The sequence below is a fragment of the Canis lupus genome, chromosome 12 (assembly GCF_011100685.1).
Source record: "Canis lupus familiaris isolate Mischka breed German Shepherd chromosome 12, alternate assembly UU_Cfam_GSD_1.0, whole genome shotgun sequence".
Lineage (NCBI taxonomy): Eukaryota > Metazoa > Chordata > Mammalia > Carnivora > Canidae > Canis > Canis lupus.
This window is the reverse complement of record NC_049233.1, coordinates 43,194,767-43,214,736: the sequence shown is the minus strand read 5'-3', so window position 1 is coordinate 43,214,736 and position 19,970 is coordinate 43,194,767. Positions and strand designations below refer to the sequence as shown.

Here is a 19,970-nt window from a genome sequence, read left to right as displayed (position 1 = left end):
GGTGGGGAGTCTTCAGCCCAGACTCAAGTATAAGAACAAATAGAGAGTTGCTGGAGGGGAGATGGGTGGGGGATAGGTTAAATGAGTGATGGGCAATAAGGAGGGCACTTGTGATGATCACCGGGTATTGTGTCTAAGTGATGAATCACTAAACTCTACACCTGAAATTAATATTACACTGTATGCTAAGTGGAATTTAAATAAAAACCTGGAAAGAAAAAAAAAAAAGCTGTATGGCTTAATAATTCACATCATGTCAAACAAAGACCAATTATAAAGTTGTGATTTATTTATCAACTTTTTGAAAGGTTATGGTTCAAATAGACATATTTACAATAAAAAAAGATAAATCTTAGTGGTGATTATTTATTCTTCTATGGTCCCTATTGTCTCTTATCCTCTTACTTAGATTATTCTTATTCTAGGGACTTCATAGATTTGAAAGTGGAATAGCCAGTATGACTGGGCCATTCTCCCAGATTTTGTCAGCTGCTTTTCAAAAAAGGCTAACTCTCTTAGAAGCCCTGGAACTGTGGGGCTTCCAGTCTTATCTCAGAGGTGGTAGAATTTGAAAGTAGGCAAAATTTGCCTTGAGGATCATCTCTCTTCCTGAACGTTTCCATCTCTCCTCCAGATGGTTTCAGATTCCAAGCTGCTGACTTCACCAGTCGAATACCTTCTTTTTACAACATACCAATTTGTACTGCTATACTCAATTTCTGGGGTTCTGTACCTCCTTTCTAGTCCTATTTCTAGAAGGATCCTAATCTCAGCTAGCTTTTGTGATAAACTAATTTGTTTAAAATACTAATAACTAAAATGATGTATTACTTCATTAAGGCTGGCAGTTACTCAACTTCTAGAGAAACAAGGTTGGTCTGAACATATCTAAGGCTTTATCTGGATCTTGAAAAGAATAGTATTAAATGACCAATTTCATCTTTTTTGGACACTCATTGATACAAGATCTTCTCAGAACTAAGGCTAGAAAATTTTGTTTACCATAATCCAGAGTGACTGAAAAAAATCTAATGAAGTTTAAAGAAACCATCTCAGTGGTTTTATTAACCAGAAATGTGTAATGATTTACTTTCCCTGTTTAAAATAAGCATTTTAGGGGTTATAGAATCTTGGTCCATAGAAAATCCCTAATCTGATTTTGTAAAATTATCATGACTTCAATCTTCACCAAGAATGTGAAGTATATACAAATTAAACAAAAAAAATACTGCCCTAAGAAAGATTTGAGGGTTAGTGTCAGTAAATAAAATAGGAAGTCTTTGCAAGACAACTCAAGTTAGTGATAGCAATGGATTTACTTTCATACAAAATCACACCATTGCCTCCAGACATTTGGATCACCAAAAGTGACATTTGATGGTCAAAGTTAATATGCATGCACATGACTATTTTCTCAGTTGTAAATAAGGGTTAAAATGCTAAGGTATACTTAATTAACACTTTTAGGTGTTTTATTTATTACTTTAATAAAATGCATAAGAATGTTTAATTTCATGAATAAGGAAATGGAGACACAGCAAGACAAAGTGACTTTCCCATAGTCATAAAGGAAGATGGTGGCACATTTCCAGTATATTTGATCTGTCCCTTTTTGCTCGCCTATGGTTCATTTAACCAGCTAAAGCACAGCAAACTCTGGGATTTGCCCACGTAATTTTTTCTATTTTCAAAAAAGGTGTGAAAACACTCACTTAAAGTGTTAAGGTTGGGCAGTGAAGCCAGATGTGGGCAGATGGCAAACTACGTGTGTAAACAGCCCTGACTCTGGCAAGGGCAGTAGAAGGCTGTGGGGCATTCATTTGACATTCTATTCAAATCTATAATCTCTCAAGGCACAGTAGGAGGGAAGAGCCTCTCTGCTTTCCCATGACAACACAGTATAAGTGAAAATATGTGTTTCTGAAGGTCAGCCAAGGACCTGGAAAGAGGATAGTTGGCACTGACACTTATATTATCTACTTCTTGCTATCCCTACCCCTTCACTTGCCCTCTGATCAGGATCCAGCATGCAGATTCACATGTGCACAAGGCCACATACACAAAGTTATTCTTTGTAACACTCTAATAACAGGGCACAAAGGAAACAAGCCTGAGGTCCATCAGTAAGGTTATGGACAGGTTGCAATTTATTCATTAATGGGAAATTTTAAGGTAGTTAAAATAAATTAGTTAGATCTACAAGAATAATTAAGTCTTAAAAGCATAATGTAGGGCAACCTGGGTGGCTCAGTGGTTTAGCACCGCCTTCAGCCCAGGGCCTAATCCTGGAGATGCAGGATCAAGTCCCATGTCCGGCTCCCTCCAAGGAGCCTGCTTCTCCCTCTGCCTGTATCTCTGCCTCTCTCTCTCTCTTCTCTCTCTCTCTGTCTCATGAATAAATAAGTAAAATCTAAAAAAAAAACCAAAAACCAAAAAACAAAACAAAACCCAACAACATAATGTAGAAAAATAAAATGAAATGGAAGTTGCTGGTACCTTTTGACACCATCTATGTTGCTCCCTTTTGTCTGTGCAATCCTAATCAAAGCAAAAAAAGATTTTTCCAAGGAAATCTGCATCACCAAAATCTTTGATGTTATATTTTCTACTGTATCCTTTTATAGTAAAATAATCTATTACCACTCTTTATTAGAATAATTGGTTTCTTTTCTACTGTATCTGTTAATAATGCTGCTGACTCTGATAAATTCTATGTGCAAAATTCCCATGAAGATGTAGCATTAGACTACAGACCTTGTATGTGTTTAGAAAAAAATTGAAATGTAAACCTTTTATTATAAGACATATTTTCCAATTAAACTTTTATGCTTTTAAATTAGTTTTTAATACTCAATACATGTAAATAATTCAAGCATCAAAAAAGTATAGAAGGGTATACAGAAAAAGTTTGTCCTACCCCTTGTCTTCTTTCTACTGTTTTCACCCCTCCAACAGGTAAAAAGTGTTACTATTTTTGTGTTGAAACAGATCTTTAAGCCAATCAAAGAGATGTGTGATAGCTATGTAGTCCTAGTGATTTGTTTATTAGGAAATTTATATGAGCATATTTGTGGAGAAGTTGATGTCCATAAATCAATATGCCAGTCCAAGAGAAGTAAGGCCCATCTTCTCCTACTGCAGATCCTAGCCTCTAGGTGGGAAAACTGGCAAATTCAGTTGTAATAAAAGCCCCTGTATGATCAGTTTGGGGTTCATCCCATTGTCAGAATCCATGACACATCTCAAGTTCTGGTCTCTATTCCAAAAATATGGTCATAATAGCCATAACCAGTTGGATGAAAAAAAACCACAGAATTACAACTGACTGGTTAAAGAGAAAGACATTTGCCATAACTTCAAGTGATGGGTATGACATTGACATTAAGACAAAGGCATTATGGACAGAAGAAACCACACTAGAGAACATGTAGGGGTCGGAGAGTATGAACACACTTAAAGATTTATAGGTAACCTGTTTCTGAAGGGTAGTATGTAGCTGAGATGTTGTTTATATTTTGGGAAATAATGAAAGGCAAGCCAGGAAAGTTTAATTTGAGAGAAGATGATGGGAAATCCCCAAGTCCTGAGGTCAGTAATTTGTGTTTAAATATGCATGCAGTAAAACCATTGAAAGCTTTTGCACAAGTATGTGGCATGATCAGGGCTGACCTCCAGAATGAGAAATTTAGAGAAGATGAAAAATTGAATTGGGAATGGGAAAACTGGACTAAAAAAAGATGAATTAGGGGCAGGAGAAGCATATATTGGGTTGATTATAGTTTATACCTATTTTCCTTATAAAATAATTAATAGCACAATATTTCAACCTCAAAAATATTTCGATCTGGATGATAAATTAATACGCTCTCCCAGTTAGAAGACTTTTGCAACATTCCGGGCACGTGAAATTTTAACTGGAACTTGAGAAGCATGTTCAGGATATGAGAGTTAATATTTGGGATGCTTGGTAATGAGATATGGGGGCAACAGAAGAGTCTTGTCAAAGAACCACTTTAAGATTTTGAATCCACTAAGTGAGAGGGAGATTTGTGGTACCAAGATATAAGATAGGACAGTTAGGGAAGGAACCAATTTAGAGGTAATTTAAGAGACATTTTTGGTAGCCTATTCAAAGCTTTTCCTCACCTCCACTACTTTCTCATTAGAAGAGATCCAAATTTGAAGATTTGAAGAGTTATTCACCTTATGCTATACAACTATATTCCTATGGGAAAGGAATCTAGATTAGTTACGGTAACTAATCACTGCCCCTGACTGACTTGGGAAGGGTCTTGTGACCTACTTCTGGCCAATGAGATGCTGGGGGAGGTCTAGTGGGAGGTAACACATCTAGAAAAGATTAGTTCTTATAAAGAAGCCTACAGGAGACATAGGGTCTCTATTCCTGCCTTCAGACGTTGTTATGAAAAAAATAGGATTCCTGAAGCTGCAGTAGTCATCTTGGGATCTGAAGTGTGAGCCTAGTAATGTGCTAAGACAGGCAGAGTGTAAGGTAAAAGGATGCCACTGATACTACTGGGCAACTGAATTAATCATTTCTGGAGCCTCTCTGCTTCAGGACTTCTTGTTAGATGAGATGACAAATCCTTTGTTCGGAACATTTTGAATTGTGTCTTCTATTACTTATATTTCCAAAATTCTTTTCAGTGATAGAGAGGTAAGTGCAGGATTAGGGAGGTAGGAAATCATGTGACTTCTGATTAATATCACAAGCTGAAAAGTAAGCCCTTTATCACCCAAACTTCCATAGCATTTCATCTGTACATCTCATATGTCTCTCTTCCCATTCTAACCAATAGTATAGCCATCAGAGTAGATGTCCTGTGTCTTCTTTGAGATTGTAAACCCTCCTTGTTGTATCTTTGCAGCACAAAGACCAATGCTTATATAATGGAAGTCCTGAATAAGTAAGTCTTCAAGTAGAAAATGAGTACATTGAACAAAAGTAAGGCACTTAGAAGGTATACTGCCCCAGATGTCAAAAATATGTGTGTTATTTAGGCAATGTTAGAAAGTAGGCTATTAGAGGTGTTTGAGAAAAGGTTATATGTATATCTACCATTTTGTAGCCTGAATTATCTGGATAATTTTATCACAGAAATGTTTTTTCAGAGTAATTGATCAAACTGTGTAAAAGTATTTTATTTATTTATTTTTTTAAAGATTTTATTTATTCATTCATGACGACACAGAGAGTGAGAGAGGCAGAGACACAGGCAAGGGAGAAGCAGGCTCCATGCAGGGAGCCCGATGTGGGACTCAATCCCGGGACTCCAGGATCATGCCCTGGGTGGAAGGCAGGCCCTAAACCGCTGAGCCACCCAGGGATCCCTGTGTAAAAGTATTTTAATAAGTAGACATACTTTTCTGAAGAAGTGCAAGAAACATGAGACTTAACCTCAATAGAATGGACACAATGGGCTTTAAAATCTACTTCACTAGAAACAATGAGGATAAATAACCTAATGTATGTAAAGTCGCTTTGAGCCCTTTGGAAACTGCTATAGGAGTCAAATATATTATAAGTACTAATGATCCATATTTGCAGTCTTCCAGACTGTTAGTAGTGTTACACTGAAGCCTAAGTTCCAAAAATACAATTTCTTTTATCCCAGAAAATAAAAAAAACACAACAATAAATAGAATGACAAATAATAATTATTGCTTCTCATAATTATTATTTCTTAGCATAATTATTAATTATCACATTGCCACAGAACTCTGACACTTCACATTATTTTGACCGTGGAGGCAATTTCATGCTTACTAACACTTGAAGCTACCAACACTAACACTTGCTGAAGCAGAAGTTTGGATTTGTCAGATTATAAATATGAAGACTGGGGGAGTTCTGAAAGAAATGGCTATGGACCAAATGTGAAAAGAACCATAAATAACATGATTCATTCATTATCTAAATAAAAATTGTGTTTCAGATTAAAAGGGCTCAATAAAAGTAATTGAAAATACATAATTTTTATAATACTTATATATTGGACAGAAATTAATTTTATAGTGGATCTATAAAATATTTATATTTAAAACATTTTTGAAATAAATATATTTTTATTTATATACACCCATATATATGAAATATATTTATACTTATAAAATGTTGATATAATTAATACTAAATTAACATTTTATTATCAATTTATTTGTTGTGATAGCTGTTATATTTATTTATTTATTTATTTATTTTTTGCTGTTATATTTATTAAATGCTTACTATTTTTGTAAACTTAAAGATCTATTTATAAATCAAATAAAAATATTAATATCCATTACATCAGTATATATTTAATAAAAATGTCAAAAACCTTCTCTATATCAATTACCTAAACATTAAAAATGTAAAAGCAGCAGGGACGTCTGGGTGGCTCAGTGGTTGAACGTCTGACTTTGGCTCAAGGCTTGATCCTAGGGTCCAGATCAAGTTCTGCATCGGCTCCCGGTGGGAGCCTGCTTCTCCTTCTGTCTGTGTTTCTGCCTCTCTCTTTTTCTGTGTCTCATGAATAAATAAATAAAATCTTTAATAAAATAAAAGCAGTAATAGTACTTATGATGTATTTATGTAATTTCTCTAATTATCTTTATTAATAGCATTTTCTGAAAAAAAAAGTTTTCAAGGTAGTCATTTTTTTTTCATCAAAATGCCTGAAATCTTCTTCAGAGGTTAAAATTATAGTTAATTGTATTTTCATTTGATTCATTTCTATAGATCATGATATTTTCAATAGAAAAAATACTCTTTCTAACTGATAAATTCAAAAACTTCCGACAAATGGATGATAGTGCCAATTACATTTTTTAACATTACCTTTCATAATATTTCCTCAAAAACTTATTGCCTCCATTTAGATTATCTTTCTTCAGGAAATATTTTTATAAGACAGAACTCATCAGTGAGCTACCTCTACTCATTATTCATTTGTATATTTTGCCGAATTTAGATACTACAGTATCTTTAAGTTTTATTAATTTTGTTTCATTCCAGGGCAAAATATAAATTTACATGATTAAAATATAAGCTACATCAAAAGTTTCTCTTTAGGTCAAGATATTCCAAATTACAATTATGTGATTTCAAAATTCTGTCTTGTACGCTATTAGAACTCTCTTGGTTTAATTTGTTCATTTCCTTTTTTGCTTTAAGTACAATAATATTTCATATTTACAAATTTTTATTAACTGAAATTTGCTAAAAACTTCAAAGTTAAACCTTCTTCACTGCATTTGTTGATTATTTGACTAAATATGTCTTAGCGATTTTGGACAAAAATGCAACTCTAATTAATATAAAAGATTTGTTTTCAAAAAGACCTAATATCATGGTAGAATAGGTTAACTTAAAAATCAGTCCTTTGGGGATGCCTGGGTGGCTCAGTGGTTTAGCACCTGCCTTCAGCTCAGGGCATGATCCTGGAGTCCTGGGATCAAGTCCCACGTTGGGCTTCTTGCATGGAGTCTGTTCTCCCTCTGCCTATATCTCTGCCTCTCTCTCTCTCTCTCTCTCTCTCTGTGTCTCTCATGAATAAATAATAAAATCTTTAAAAATATGAGTCCTTTAAAGCATCAAACATTTTAAAAATCCAATTTTTGATGGGCAGCCAAAAGAGAAATTCTATACTACCCTGCTAAATTTTTTTCACCATCAGCTCTGAACCATGCCTCCACCAATTCCAAGTATATTTCTGATCTATAGATTTTTTAATTTAGAAAAATTGTTTTTTATGATGCCTTACTCACCAAAATTTTATTTGTATTTTCACTACAAAAGCAATGAATTTTCCTTCAATGATGAACTTTTAAAATGATTTCACATTTATAGTAATGAGCTGTATTTTATTTTTGATAGAATGAAACTATAAAATTCTGTAATTTCACGAATTAGATTAAAAAATAAAATTATTCGTGAATTCAATTGATTTTGTATTGAAGCCTTTGCTGATACTGATGTCATATTGATGTAATTTAACTATTTGCACTTTTTTTAGTACTGTGCAAACATGTTAGCTATTAATGATTCATTTCTCACATATGCACAAAAACTTGTATATATGAGTGAGGCAGTTATCTGATCTAAATGAAAAGTCATTTAAGTCATGCTTTATGAGGTCTTATGTAAACTTAACATCTGCAACTTTGTATGTTAAATTATTATCTTTGGGCACACTATTTCTAAAATCCTACTGTTTTTTAGGTAGATATTGAAGATTTTGATCATATTTGTATCTTCTGGTTCTGAAATAGTATTGTCATTGTGGCTCCAAAGTTATTAAATGTTAGCAAGTATCTTGTGCAAGTTCCATATTCATCATAATCATGAACTTTTTGTTTTTCATTTTTAGTTTAATTTAATTAATCTATTTGAAAGAAAGAGCAAAACTGCACACGAGTGCACAAGAGCAGGGAGAGCAGCAAATGAAGGGGGAGAGAATCTCAAGTAAATATGTTGAATGCAGAGCCCAAGGCAGGGCTCAATCTCACTACCCTGAGATCATACCCTGAGCTGAAACCAAGAGTCAGAAGCTTAACCAAATGAACCATCCAGGTGCCCTAGTCTTGAACTTTTTAAAAGTTCAGTGCTTCTTAAACTATTTATTGCAAAAGGGTAAAGTATTACTAAAAAATTAAATCAATGTTTGTAGAACTCCTTGGCTTCTGTTTCCTATACACATTTCATGCTTGCCTAATCTACTTTTGTCCATGTTTCTCAGCAACGCTTCAGGATAGAGATCCAGGAGCTTTGTGCATGCATCTCAGTGTAGAAAAAGATACAACCAGCTGGTACATCAAGTGGCCAGTGGAGTTAATATTATCAGATACTTCTCTCTCCACCATTAGAGAAAGAATGAGTCAGGTGTCCCCAGCTACTTGTATGTAAGCATACCTCAATTTATTAGGAAGAGCTGTATGTGCTACCCTTTAAAATAAGGTGTGGTAGATCAGTATAATAATGGCCTCCAACAAAGCCTGCTTTTCTGTGTAAATGCTCTTTTGCAATGAAATGTTGTCACTCTTCCATCAAGAGATGGTATCTGTTTATCCATTCTCTTGAACTTGCTTTGACCAATAGAATGTATTAAAGATTATGTTGTATGAATTCAGGAGCCTAAGCCTTAGTAGTAAGGCTTCCAGCTTCTACCATGGAACCCTGAGACCATCATGCTATGAAAAAGTCCAGATAGAGGCCACATGGAGGAGTACCATATCATGCCAGCTGACAGCCAGTACCAAAACCACAGACATATGAGTGAAGTCATTTTGGGCCTTCAAACATATCCCAGTCACCAACTAAGTGAGCCGCACAAGTAAGCCCTGATGAGATTAATAGAAGAGCAGCCGGTCAATCCACAGAATTAGTAAACCATAAGAATGGTTTATTATCTTTAGCCACTATATTTGGGGTGGTTTAGTATGTAGTACTAGATAGTTAATACAGGTGTTAGTTAAATTCTCTCTGGAGGGATGCCTGGGTGGCTCAGCCATTGAGCATCTGCCTTGGATGCTCAGGGTGTGATCCCAGGGTCCCAGGACTGAGTCCTGTACCAGGATCCCTGCAGGAAGCCAGCTTCTTCCTCTGCCTATGTTTCTGCCTCTCTCTCTCTGTCTCTCATGAATAAATAAATAAAATCTTTTTAAAAATGAAATAAAAAATTATCTCTGGAAAAAGTCAGCCAAGGAACAATAAATTGTCACTGGTCGAAAGGGGGCAAGATGGCAGAGGAGTAGGGTCCTCAACTCACCTGGCCCCACCACTTACCTAGATAACTTTCAAACCATCCTGAACACCTACGAATTTGACCTGAGATTTTTTTTTTTTTTTTTTTTTTGACCTGAGATTTGAAGAGAGAACAGCTGGAATGCTACAGAGAGAAGGGTTTTCGCTTCTAACAAGGTAGGAAGGCGGAAAAAAATAAAACAGAATCAAGTAGGGGAGGGGCCCCCAGAGGAGCCGGGCTAAGGCCTGGGGGAGCCTCCAGGACAGGAAGGCTCAGACTGGAAAAGTGGGAACTTTAAAAATCTGCACCGGGTTCTTCCCGGTCGGAAAGGCGCTTAGCAGGGAACCCGGGCAGGATTGCAGGAGGGGCGGAGAGGCCTCCAGTCTCCGGGGGTCACTAACAGAGGAGGTGCGCCCGGGGGAGAGCGCCCCACACCCCACGGGCCTAGCGCGGTAAAGGGCTGGAGCGCCCCAGCGGGGCCTCGGGGAGAAGCCGGTGAGTCAGGCGGGGGCTCGGGGCGGAGGGGGCTGCGCCCTGCTGCCTTGGGGAGCCCCGGCCCGGGAGCGGGATTCCAGCGCGCAGGCCCCGGACCCCAGGGCACCGAGGGGACACAGCTGGGATCCTATGCTCCCCTGGGACAGGCAGAGGCAGGGAGGGCACAGGACAGTGAGGACACTCTACTGCTGGGCACCCCCGAGCTGTGGCGGGTCAACGCCCCCACCCTGGGAGCATCCAGGCCAGTGTGGCCTGGGAACTGCGGTGGTTACTGCGGGAGCTGACTCCAGGGCTGGGGAGCTGGCTGCAGCCAGTGCTGTTGTTCCTCCTGGTGTCACCTTGTGCCTGTGACGGAACAGGGCCACCAGGGAGCAGGGGCCTCATGAGGTAACCAGGTCCCAGTGAGCCCGGCACCCGGCGGGGGGGGTAGGGCAGCTCCCCCAGGTGCACACACCTGAGAATTAGCACAGCAGTCCCTTCCCCAGAATACCAGCTGGAAGGACAGGGGAAGAGCAAGTTCTTGACCAAGCAGTGCTGGAAAGCTCCAGGGGAGGTTGAGGGATTTATAGTATATAGAACTAGATGATACCCCTCCTGTTTTTTTTTTTTTTCTTCCTTTTTCTAGTACATTTGTTTTTATATCAGACTGTAAATTTTCAATTTTTTTTCTTTTCTCACCTTAACTACAATATTTTACCACCTCTTCATTTTTAAGATTCTTCTTTTTTGACTTTCATATTTCTACAAGTACAGGTCTTAGATATATTTTCCACTTCTAGATTCCTTTCAACATACTCAACTTAATTTTGGGAGATATACAAGATGTTTTTTTGTTTTGTTTTGTTTTGTTTTTTGTTTTCTCTGCCTCATTTTGTTCTACAGTGGAGGAAGTTAATACCTTCTAAAACATGACCAGCATGCACCCAGAACCAAGTGGTATACCGTGCTGGTTCATTCTGTGAGATTCCTCATTCCCATTCTGCCCCCGTCTTTTATCTCATTTATATTTTGGTAGTCAATGTTGGGGATTTGTACAAGTATTTCTCGTTTATATAAATCTGGGACTGAGTATCTTCTAACCTACAGAACTTAATATATTCAGAAACAATAGGATCACTCTCTAGAACCTCTCAGGTAGACTACATTCTCCTTCCACTACAACTTCGTCACCACCACTATCTCCCAGTACCCCTCCCCATTTTTTTCTTTTCTCTCTTTTTTTTTTTTTTCCTCTTCTTCTTGGGGATTCTTAGCCTTTTATTTTTTACTACTTTGCTTTAACATTTGTTTTTCATTTTGATGGTCTTTTTGTTTTATTTCATTCTGATCTTTGTTTTCAATTTCTGGCCTCTGACCTCATCAGAATAATCTAGGGTGAAATTTACTAGGGTCGTGGTTGATATTATTGACTCAGCCCACTCACACAGCTACTCTGCACTGAGCAAAATGACTAGAAGGAAGAATTCACCACAAAAGAAAGAATCAGAAACAGTGCTCTCTGCCACTGAGTTATAGATTTTGGATTACAATTCAATGTCAGAAAACCAATTCAGAAGCACAATTATAAAGCTACTGGAAAGCTACTGGCTCTGGAAAAAAGCATAAAGGATGCAAGAGACTTCATGACTGCGGAATTTAGATCTAATCAGGCTGAAATTAAAAATCAATTAAATGAGATGCAATCCAAATTCGAGGTCCTAACACGAGGGTTAATGAGGTAGAAGAAAGAGTGAGCAACATAGAAGACAAGCGACATAGAAGACAAGTTCTGATGGCAAGGAAGGAAGCTGAGGAAAAAAGAGAAAAACAATTAAAACGCCATGAGGAAAGGTTAAAGGAAATAAATGACAGCCTCAGAAGGAAAAATATATGTATAATTGGGGTCCCAGAGAACGCTGAGAGGGCCAGAGGGCCAGAAAGCATATTTGAACAAATCATAGCTGAGAACTTCCCTACTATGGGGAGAGAAACAGGCATTCATATCCAGGAGATGAGAGGTTTCCCCCCCAAAATCAATAAAAACTGTTCAACACCTCGACATTTAATAGTGAAACTTGCAAATTCCAAAGATAAAGAGAAAATCCTTAAAGCAGTGAGAGAAGAGATCCCTAACTTATATGGGGAGAAAAAATTAGATTAACAGCAGATCTTTCCACAGAGACTGAGCAGGCCAGAAAGGGCTGGCAGTACTAAATGAGAAGAACATGCAGCCAAGAATACTATATCCAGAAGGTTCTCATTCAGAGTAGAAGGAGAGATAAAGAACTTCCAAGATAGGCAGAAACCAACAGAATATGTGACCACCAAACCAGCTCTGCAAGAAATATTAAGGGGGACCCTGTAGAAGAAAGAGGAAGCCCAAAGAAATAATCCACAAAAACAAGGACTGAGTAGGTATTACGATGACACTAAATTCATATCTTTCAATAGTTACTTTGAATGTGAATGGGCTAAATGATCCCATCAAAAGACGCAAGGTTTCAGACTGGGTAAAAAAGCAAGACCCTTCTATTTGCTGTCTACAAGAGACTCATTTTAGACCTAAAGACACCTACAGCCTGAAAATGAAAGGTTGGAGAAACATTTACCTTCTAATGGTCCTCAAAAGAAAGCTGGGGTAGCAATCCTCATATCACATAAATTAAAGTTTATCCCAAAGACTGTAGTAAGAGATGAAGAGGGACACTATATCATACTAAAAGGATCTATCCAACAAGAGGACCTAGCAATCATGAATATTTATGCCCCTAATGTGGGAGCTGCCAAGTATATCAATCAACTAATAACCAAAGTAAAGAGATACTTAGATAATAATACACTAATAGTAGAAGGTTTCAACATGGCACTTTCTGCAAATGACAGATCTTCTAAGCACAACATCACCAAAGAAACAAGAGCTTTAAATGATACACTGGACCAGATGGATTTCACAGATACATACAGAACCTTGCATCTGAATGCAATTGAATACACGTTCTTCTCAAGTGCACATGGAACTTTCTCCAGAATAGACCACATACTGGGTCACCCAGGAAATTAGAGAAGAATTAAAAAGATTCATGGAAACGAATGAAAATGAAGACACACCATTCAAAATCTTTGGGATACAGCAAAAGCAGTCCTGAGGGAGGAACTACATCGCAATACAAGCATCCATCAAAAAACTGGAAAGAACTCAAATACAAAAGCTAACCTTGCACCTAAAGGAGCTAGAGAAAAAACATCAAATAGATCCCACACCCAGCAGAAGAAGAGAGTTAATAAAGATTCGAGTAGAACTCAATGAAATAGAGACCAGAAGAACTGTGGAACAGATCAACAAAACCAGGAGTTTGTTCTTTGAAAGAATTAATAAGATAGATAAACCATTAGCCAGCCTTATTAAAAACAAAAGAGAATAGACTCAAATTAATAAAATCACGAATGAGAAAGGAGAGATCACCACCAATACCAAGGAAATACAAACAATTTAAAAACGTATTATGAGCAGCTATATGCCAATAAATTAGGCAATCTAGAAGAAATGGACGCATTTCCAGAAAACCACAAACTACCAAAACTGGAACAGGAAGAAACAGAAAACCTGAACAGGAGGATAACCAGGGAGGAAATTGAAGCAGTCATCAAAAACCTCCCAAGACAAAAAAGTCCAGGGCCAGATGGCTTCTCAGGGGATTCTATCAAACGTTTAAAGAAGAAACAATACCTATTCTACTAAAGCTGTTCCAAAAGATAGAAAGGGACAGAACACTTCCAAACTTGTTTTATGAGGCCAGCATCACCTTAATTCCAAAACCAAAGACCCCACCAAAAAGGAGAATTATAGACCAATATTCCTGATGAACACAGATGCAAAAATTCTCAACAAGATACAAGCCAATAGAATCCAACAGTACATTCAGAAGATTATTCAGGGCACCCCGGGTGGCTCAGTGGTTTAGCGCCGCCTTCAGCCCACAGCGAGATCCTGAGGTCTTGGGATCGAGTCCCATGTTGGGCTCCCTGCATGGAGCCTGCTTCTCCCTCTGCCTGTGTCTCTGCCTCTCTCTCTCTCTCTCTCTCTCTCTCTGTGTGTGTGTCTGCCATAAATAAATAAATAAAATCTTAAAAATAAAAGAAGATTATTCAGCATGACCAAGTGGGATTTATCCCCGGGACACAATGCTGGTTCAACACTTGTAAAGCAATCAATGTGATTGATCATATCAACAAGAGAAAAAACAAGAACCATATGATCCTCTCAATAGATGCAGAGAAAGCATTTGACAAAATACAGCATCCATTCCTGATCAAAACTCTTCAGAGTGGGGGATCCCTGGGTGGCTTAGCGGTTTGGCGCCTGCCTTTGGTCCAGGGTGTGATCCTGGAGTCCCGGGATCAAGTCCCACATCAGGCTCCAGGCATGGAGCCTGCTTCTCCCTCTGCCTGTGTCTCTGCCTCTCTCTCTCTCTCAGTCTGTGTCTCTCATGAATAAATAAATAAAATATTTAAAAAAAAAAAAACTCTTCAGAGTGTAGGGATAGAGGGAACATTCCTCAGCATCTTAAAAGCCATCTACAAAAGCCCACAGCAAATATCATCTCAATGGGGGAAACACAGGGAGCCTTTCCCCTAAGATCAGGAACACGACAGGGATGTTCACTCTCACCACTGTTATACAATATAGTACTAGAAGTCCAAGCCTCAGCAGACAACAAAAAGAAATAAAAAGCATTCAAATTGGCCAAGAAGAAGTCAAATTCTCCCTCTTTGCAGATGACATGATACTGTACCTAGAAAACCCAAAACACTCCACCCCAAGATTGCTAGAACTCATAAAGCAATTTGGCAGTGTGGCAGGATACAAAATCAATGCCCAAAATCAGTGGCATTTCTATACACTAACAATGAGACTGAAGAAAGTGAAATTAAGGAGTCAATCCCATTTACAATTGCAGTTAAAAACATAAGATACCTAGGAATAAACCTAACCAAAGAGGTAAAGGATCTATACCCTAAAACCTACAGAACACTTCTGAAAGAAATTGAGGAAGACACAAAGAGATGGAAAAATATTCCATGCTCATGGATTGGAAGAATTAATATCATGAAAATTCAATGCTACCGACAATGTGTGGTAATTTACACATTCAGTGCAATCCCTATCAAAATACCATGGACTTTCTTCACAGAGTTGGAACAAATAATCTTAAGATTTGTGTGGAATCAGAAAAGACCCTGAATAGCCAGGGGAATATTGAAAAAGAAAACCAGAGCCGGGGACATCACAATGCCAGATTTCAGGTTGTACTACAAAGCTGTGGTCATCAAGACACTGTGGTACTGGCACAGAAACAGACACAGAGATCAATGGAGCAGAAGAGAGAACCCAGAACTGGGCCCTCAACTCTATGGTCAACTAATATTTGACAAACAGGAAAGACTATCCACTGGAAAAAGGACAGTCTCTTCAATAAATGGTGCTGGGAAAATTGGACAGACAGCCAGGTGCAGAAGAATGAAACTAGACCATTCTCTTACACCATACACAAAGGTAAACTCAAAAAGGATGAAAGATCTAAATGTGAGACAAGAAGCCATCAGAATCCTAGAGGAGAACACAGGCAACACCCTTTTTGAACTTGGCCACAGCAACTTCTTGCAAGATACATCCATGAACGCAAGGGAAACAAAAGCAAAAATGAACTGTTGGGATTTCATCAAGATAAAAAGCTTCTGCACAGCAAAAGATAGAGTCAACAAAACTCAAAGACAACCTACAGAATGGGAGAAGATATTTGCAAATGACATATCAGATAAAGGGCTAGTATCCAAGATCTATAAAGAACTTATTAAACTCAACACTGAAGGAACAATCCAATCATGAAAAGGGGCAAAGACATGAACAGAAATTTCACAGAGGAAGACACAGACATGGCCAACAAGCACATGAGAAAATGTTCCATTTCCCTTGCCATCAGGGAAATACAAATCAAAACCACAATGAGATACCACCTCACACCAGTGAGAATGGGGAAAATTAACAAGACCGGAAACCACAAATTTTGGAGAAGATGTGGAGAAAGGGGAACCCTCTTGCACTGTTGGTGGGAATACGAACTGGTACAGCCACTCTGGAAAACTGTGTGGAGGTTCCTCAAAGAGTGAAAAATAGAACTGCCCTATGACCCAGCAATTGCACTGCTGGGGATTTACCCCAAAGATACAGATGCAATGAAACGCCGGGACATCTGCACCCCGATGTTTCTAGCAGCAATGTCCACAATAGCCAAACTGTGGAAGGATCCTCGGTGTCCATCGAAAGATGAATGGATAAAGAAGATGTGGTCTATGTATACAATGGAATATTACTCAGCCATTAGAAACGACAAATACCCACCATTTGCTTCAATGTGGATGGAACTGGAGGGTATTATGCTGAGTGAAGTAAGTCAATCGGAGAAGGACAAACATTATATGTTCTCATTCATTCGGGGAATATAAAAAATAGTGAAAGGGAATAAAGGGGAAAGGAGAGAAAATGAGTGGGAAACATCAGTGAGGGTGATAGAAAATCAGAGACTCCTAACTCTGGGAATCGAACAAGGGATAGTGGAAGGGGAGGTGGGCGGGGGGATGGGGTGACTGGGTGATGGGCACTGAGGGGGGCACTTTGTGGGATGAGCCCTGGGTGTTATACTTCATGTTGGCAAATTGAACTTCAATGAAAAATATACAAAAAACAAAAAGACTTGTCACTGGTCATCCTTCACGTTTAACTGCATGTTGAGTGTGAACTATGATCACTACATGCGTGTTTTACATGCTACTAAATAACACTGTATCAGAAACTGAAACTACAAAATGGAGGTCTATCTAATACCCTGGCTTATTTTAATGCCACTATTAATAAGGCATCATTAAAAATTTTTTAATGCATTCTGGACTAATAGTAAAGCAGATGGGATACCAAGATACCAGGCACAAACCGTGACTGACCCAGGAAAATGGGATATCTGATCATATTAGCCATAGTCCAAAGTGAATTTCCGATCATCAGAAAATCAGAGCTCTACCATACTATGCAAAATCCAAACAGGAAGCTCTTGAAAGTGCTCAAAATTCCATTTGTACCAATCTGGACCCACAGGAAATTATTATTTTTTCACTCTTCATTGACAAACTAATGGTTAAAATATAGTTCTGTAGCTTTCACCTACATGGGGAGAGAAAATAAGGTATCATTTTTCCTAGTACTAAACATATTTAGATTTTTTTTCTTCATGAGATTGATGGTTTTCAAAACCTATGATAATATGTTCTCCCAAAACTCCTGAGAGCACTGGAATATCCGTGAGTTAAAAATTCTTCTCCCCACATTAAGAACTGTTTAAGGCATTTTGATAAACTCCTCATCACATTTTTGAAATCTTGCTTTTCTTATGAGCTCTTTCCTTGTCCTAGTGTGTTGTACCGAAATGGAAAGTTAATTGATTTTTGAATGGTGGAAGGGAAAGGGTAATATCCTAAGGCTGCTTATAATTCCATTTTCTCTAAGCATGTGACTTTTTGTATCTGTGCAGTAGCTGACATTCAAAAAAAAAAAAAAAACTAAACTAAAGGGTTTTGAAATTACTTCTGCCTAGAAACAACTGTTAAAAAACAAACAGTTTTCTACAACATGCTGGCTAAGTACACAAACATATAGTAGCCCGTACATATAAGCACACATTCTTCAATTAAGTATTTGTAGAGTAGTTAGTAGAATCTATCTTACTTAGTGCTGCCACCGATCTTTGGAAATCTGTTGAAACTGCTAAGATGGTGTGTGTAGTGATTCTGTGATTGTAGTGATTCTGATAAATGTTAAGTGTCATTGGGAATGCTAAGTGTAGCAGGCAGCACATAATAGGATTATGCAGATGCATGCCCATTCTGCCTGTGCCTGCTACAACAAAGAAAGCAGGCATTCCCAGTTTAACCAACAATCCTCACCTACTCACCAAATTCCCCGACATGGGCTTCTTTTTTTTTCCCCCAACGCCCTAGTTTTTAAACTTTTATTTTCCCAATTCCCTTGAGTACTGAATAATGAGAAAGTTTCTTTGTAATAATTCATTTGGTGAGTAGCATTTATCACATAAGACTGTGTCAGAATTTCCATATGGTCTAACTCCTGGCTTTTGCAATTTGAACTTTTTCTTATACTGTTGTAAACCTAAATTTTTTTTTTTTTTTTAATATTCTTTAAACACACACACAGTCTCACATACGGGGGAAAGTTCCTGAACATCAAAAGCTACTGATACCACTGTTGGAATTCAAAATCCTTAATGTTTCAAAACTCTTCATGTGACCAATTTAAATTCTTGTACAGATTATAAAATTCAGCTTAAGTGGGACAAGGGAAAGGGGAGGGTAAAAAGTAGGGCCTGAGGTTAAAACCCCATGACTAGATCCAGTGGTTAAATTGGAAGGAGATCACTGATTAGACACAAATCCTCAGGGAGGAAAAAATACAGGAATGAGCTTTTTAAGCCTAGAGGAAGAACTGGTGTGATCACAGTAATAATGATCTAGAGCAGGATAATCATTCCTAGTTCCTGACAGAATCAAGGGCACTTAAACCTTTCTTGGGATAATGTTAGAAAATTCTTTTTTTTTTTTTTTTAATGAAACATGTTATTTCATCAACAGATTACAAATATCACAAGCCACAGTCTATTAAGTAGATTGTCTCTTTGTTCTCATTCAGTTCTAATAGCAACTCCTATGTATATCTGAACAAAGCTGCAATCCCTAGTGTGTGTCTGCCCTCAGAACATGGAATCTGTGTTGTCTAGTTCACGGTAATAGTCATCCTGAGGATCTACCACAAGAGCGTAGTCCTAATAGCCTAACATTGTACATAACATTTTTGAGTGTTGGGCCATTTGAAATATTAAATTAGTTTTCTCTATGTCTGAGCTCCCTCAGTTGCGGTGGCAATCACAGTTATTTGTCAGGGCTTTACATCTAACTTGTTTAGGCCACTCTCTCATTTGTAGTCCCTAAACTACTCTCCAAAATATTGTGTCTCCATTTTACACACACAGACAGCAGGCTCAAACTGGAAATACACGTTGTTATATTTTGTACTAACAATGTCAGTGATTGCCTACTTACATACCCTCCTTTGGAAAACTGCCTCGTCCACTGTCCCAGCTGCATCGAGGGTCATGTCCTGTGCCGGGGAGATCCACTCTCTATTCCCATTCCAACCCTCTTACCCTGGTCACACACAATTGCTTGGTCGTGACACACTTAGCTGACCAAGGGACCTCCAGGAAATAGGCTTGCTAGCAACCAGTGACACATCTTGGAATAAAATGCTTATCTCAGCCAATCAGATAGTTACTCTTAGGAATCAAGAGTTAGGAAACACAGAGTGAGTCACAGGAGTAGCAGAAACTGCAAAGTTAACGATTCATGGCCAACTTCACGGCTCTGATCTGTGTAGTCATTCAGGACCCCAAGCGTACAAAGGCTCTACCTTCGGGGCTCTGCTCTTGCTGTCTTGAAGTTCTTAATAATTTTTTAACACTGGAACCTGTATAGTCATGTTGCATGGGGCCCCACAAGTTACATAGTCAGTCCTGCTCAAGACAGAGAAATCAGAGCAACAATTCTCAACTGGAGAAAAGGATTCTAAGAGAAATACCAGAATCTCTGGGGGATAGAGGAGTGGGGTAGGAGGAGGCAATTGTAAAA

The 19,970-nt window shown here is 38.1% G+C and overlaps 1 long non-coding RNA gene across 1 annotated transcript in view; it reads right to left on the bottom strand.

Moving 5' to 3' along the window:
- The window catches only part of LOC119874206, a 165,543-nt gene extending 146,032 nt beyond the window's left edge, over nt 1–19,511 (bottom strand). Inside the window, exon 1 of the long non-coding RNA XR_005367968.1 lies at nt 19,390–19,511. This is a non-coding gene — a long non-coding RNA (uncharacterized LOC119874206). The remainder of the gene's footprint in view (nt 1–19,389) is intronic.
- Nucleotides 19,512–19,970: the final 459 nt, after the last annotated feature.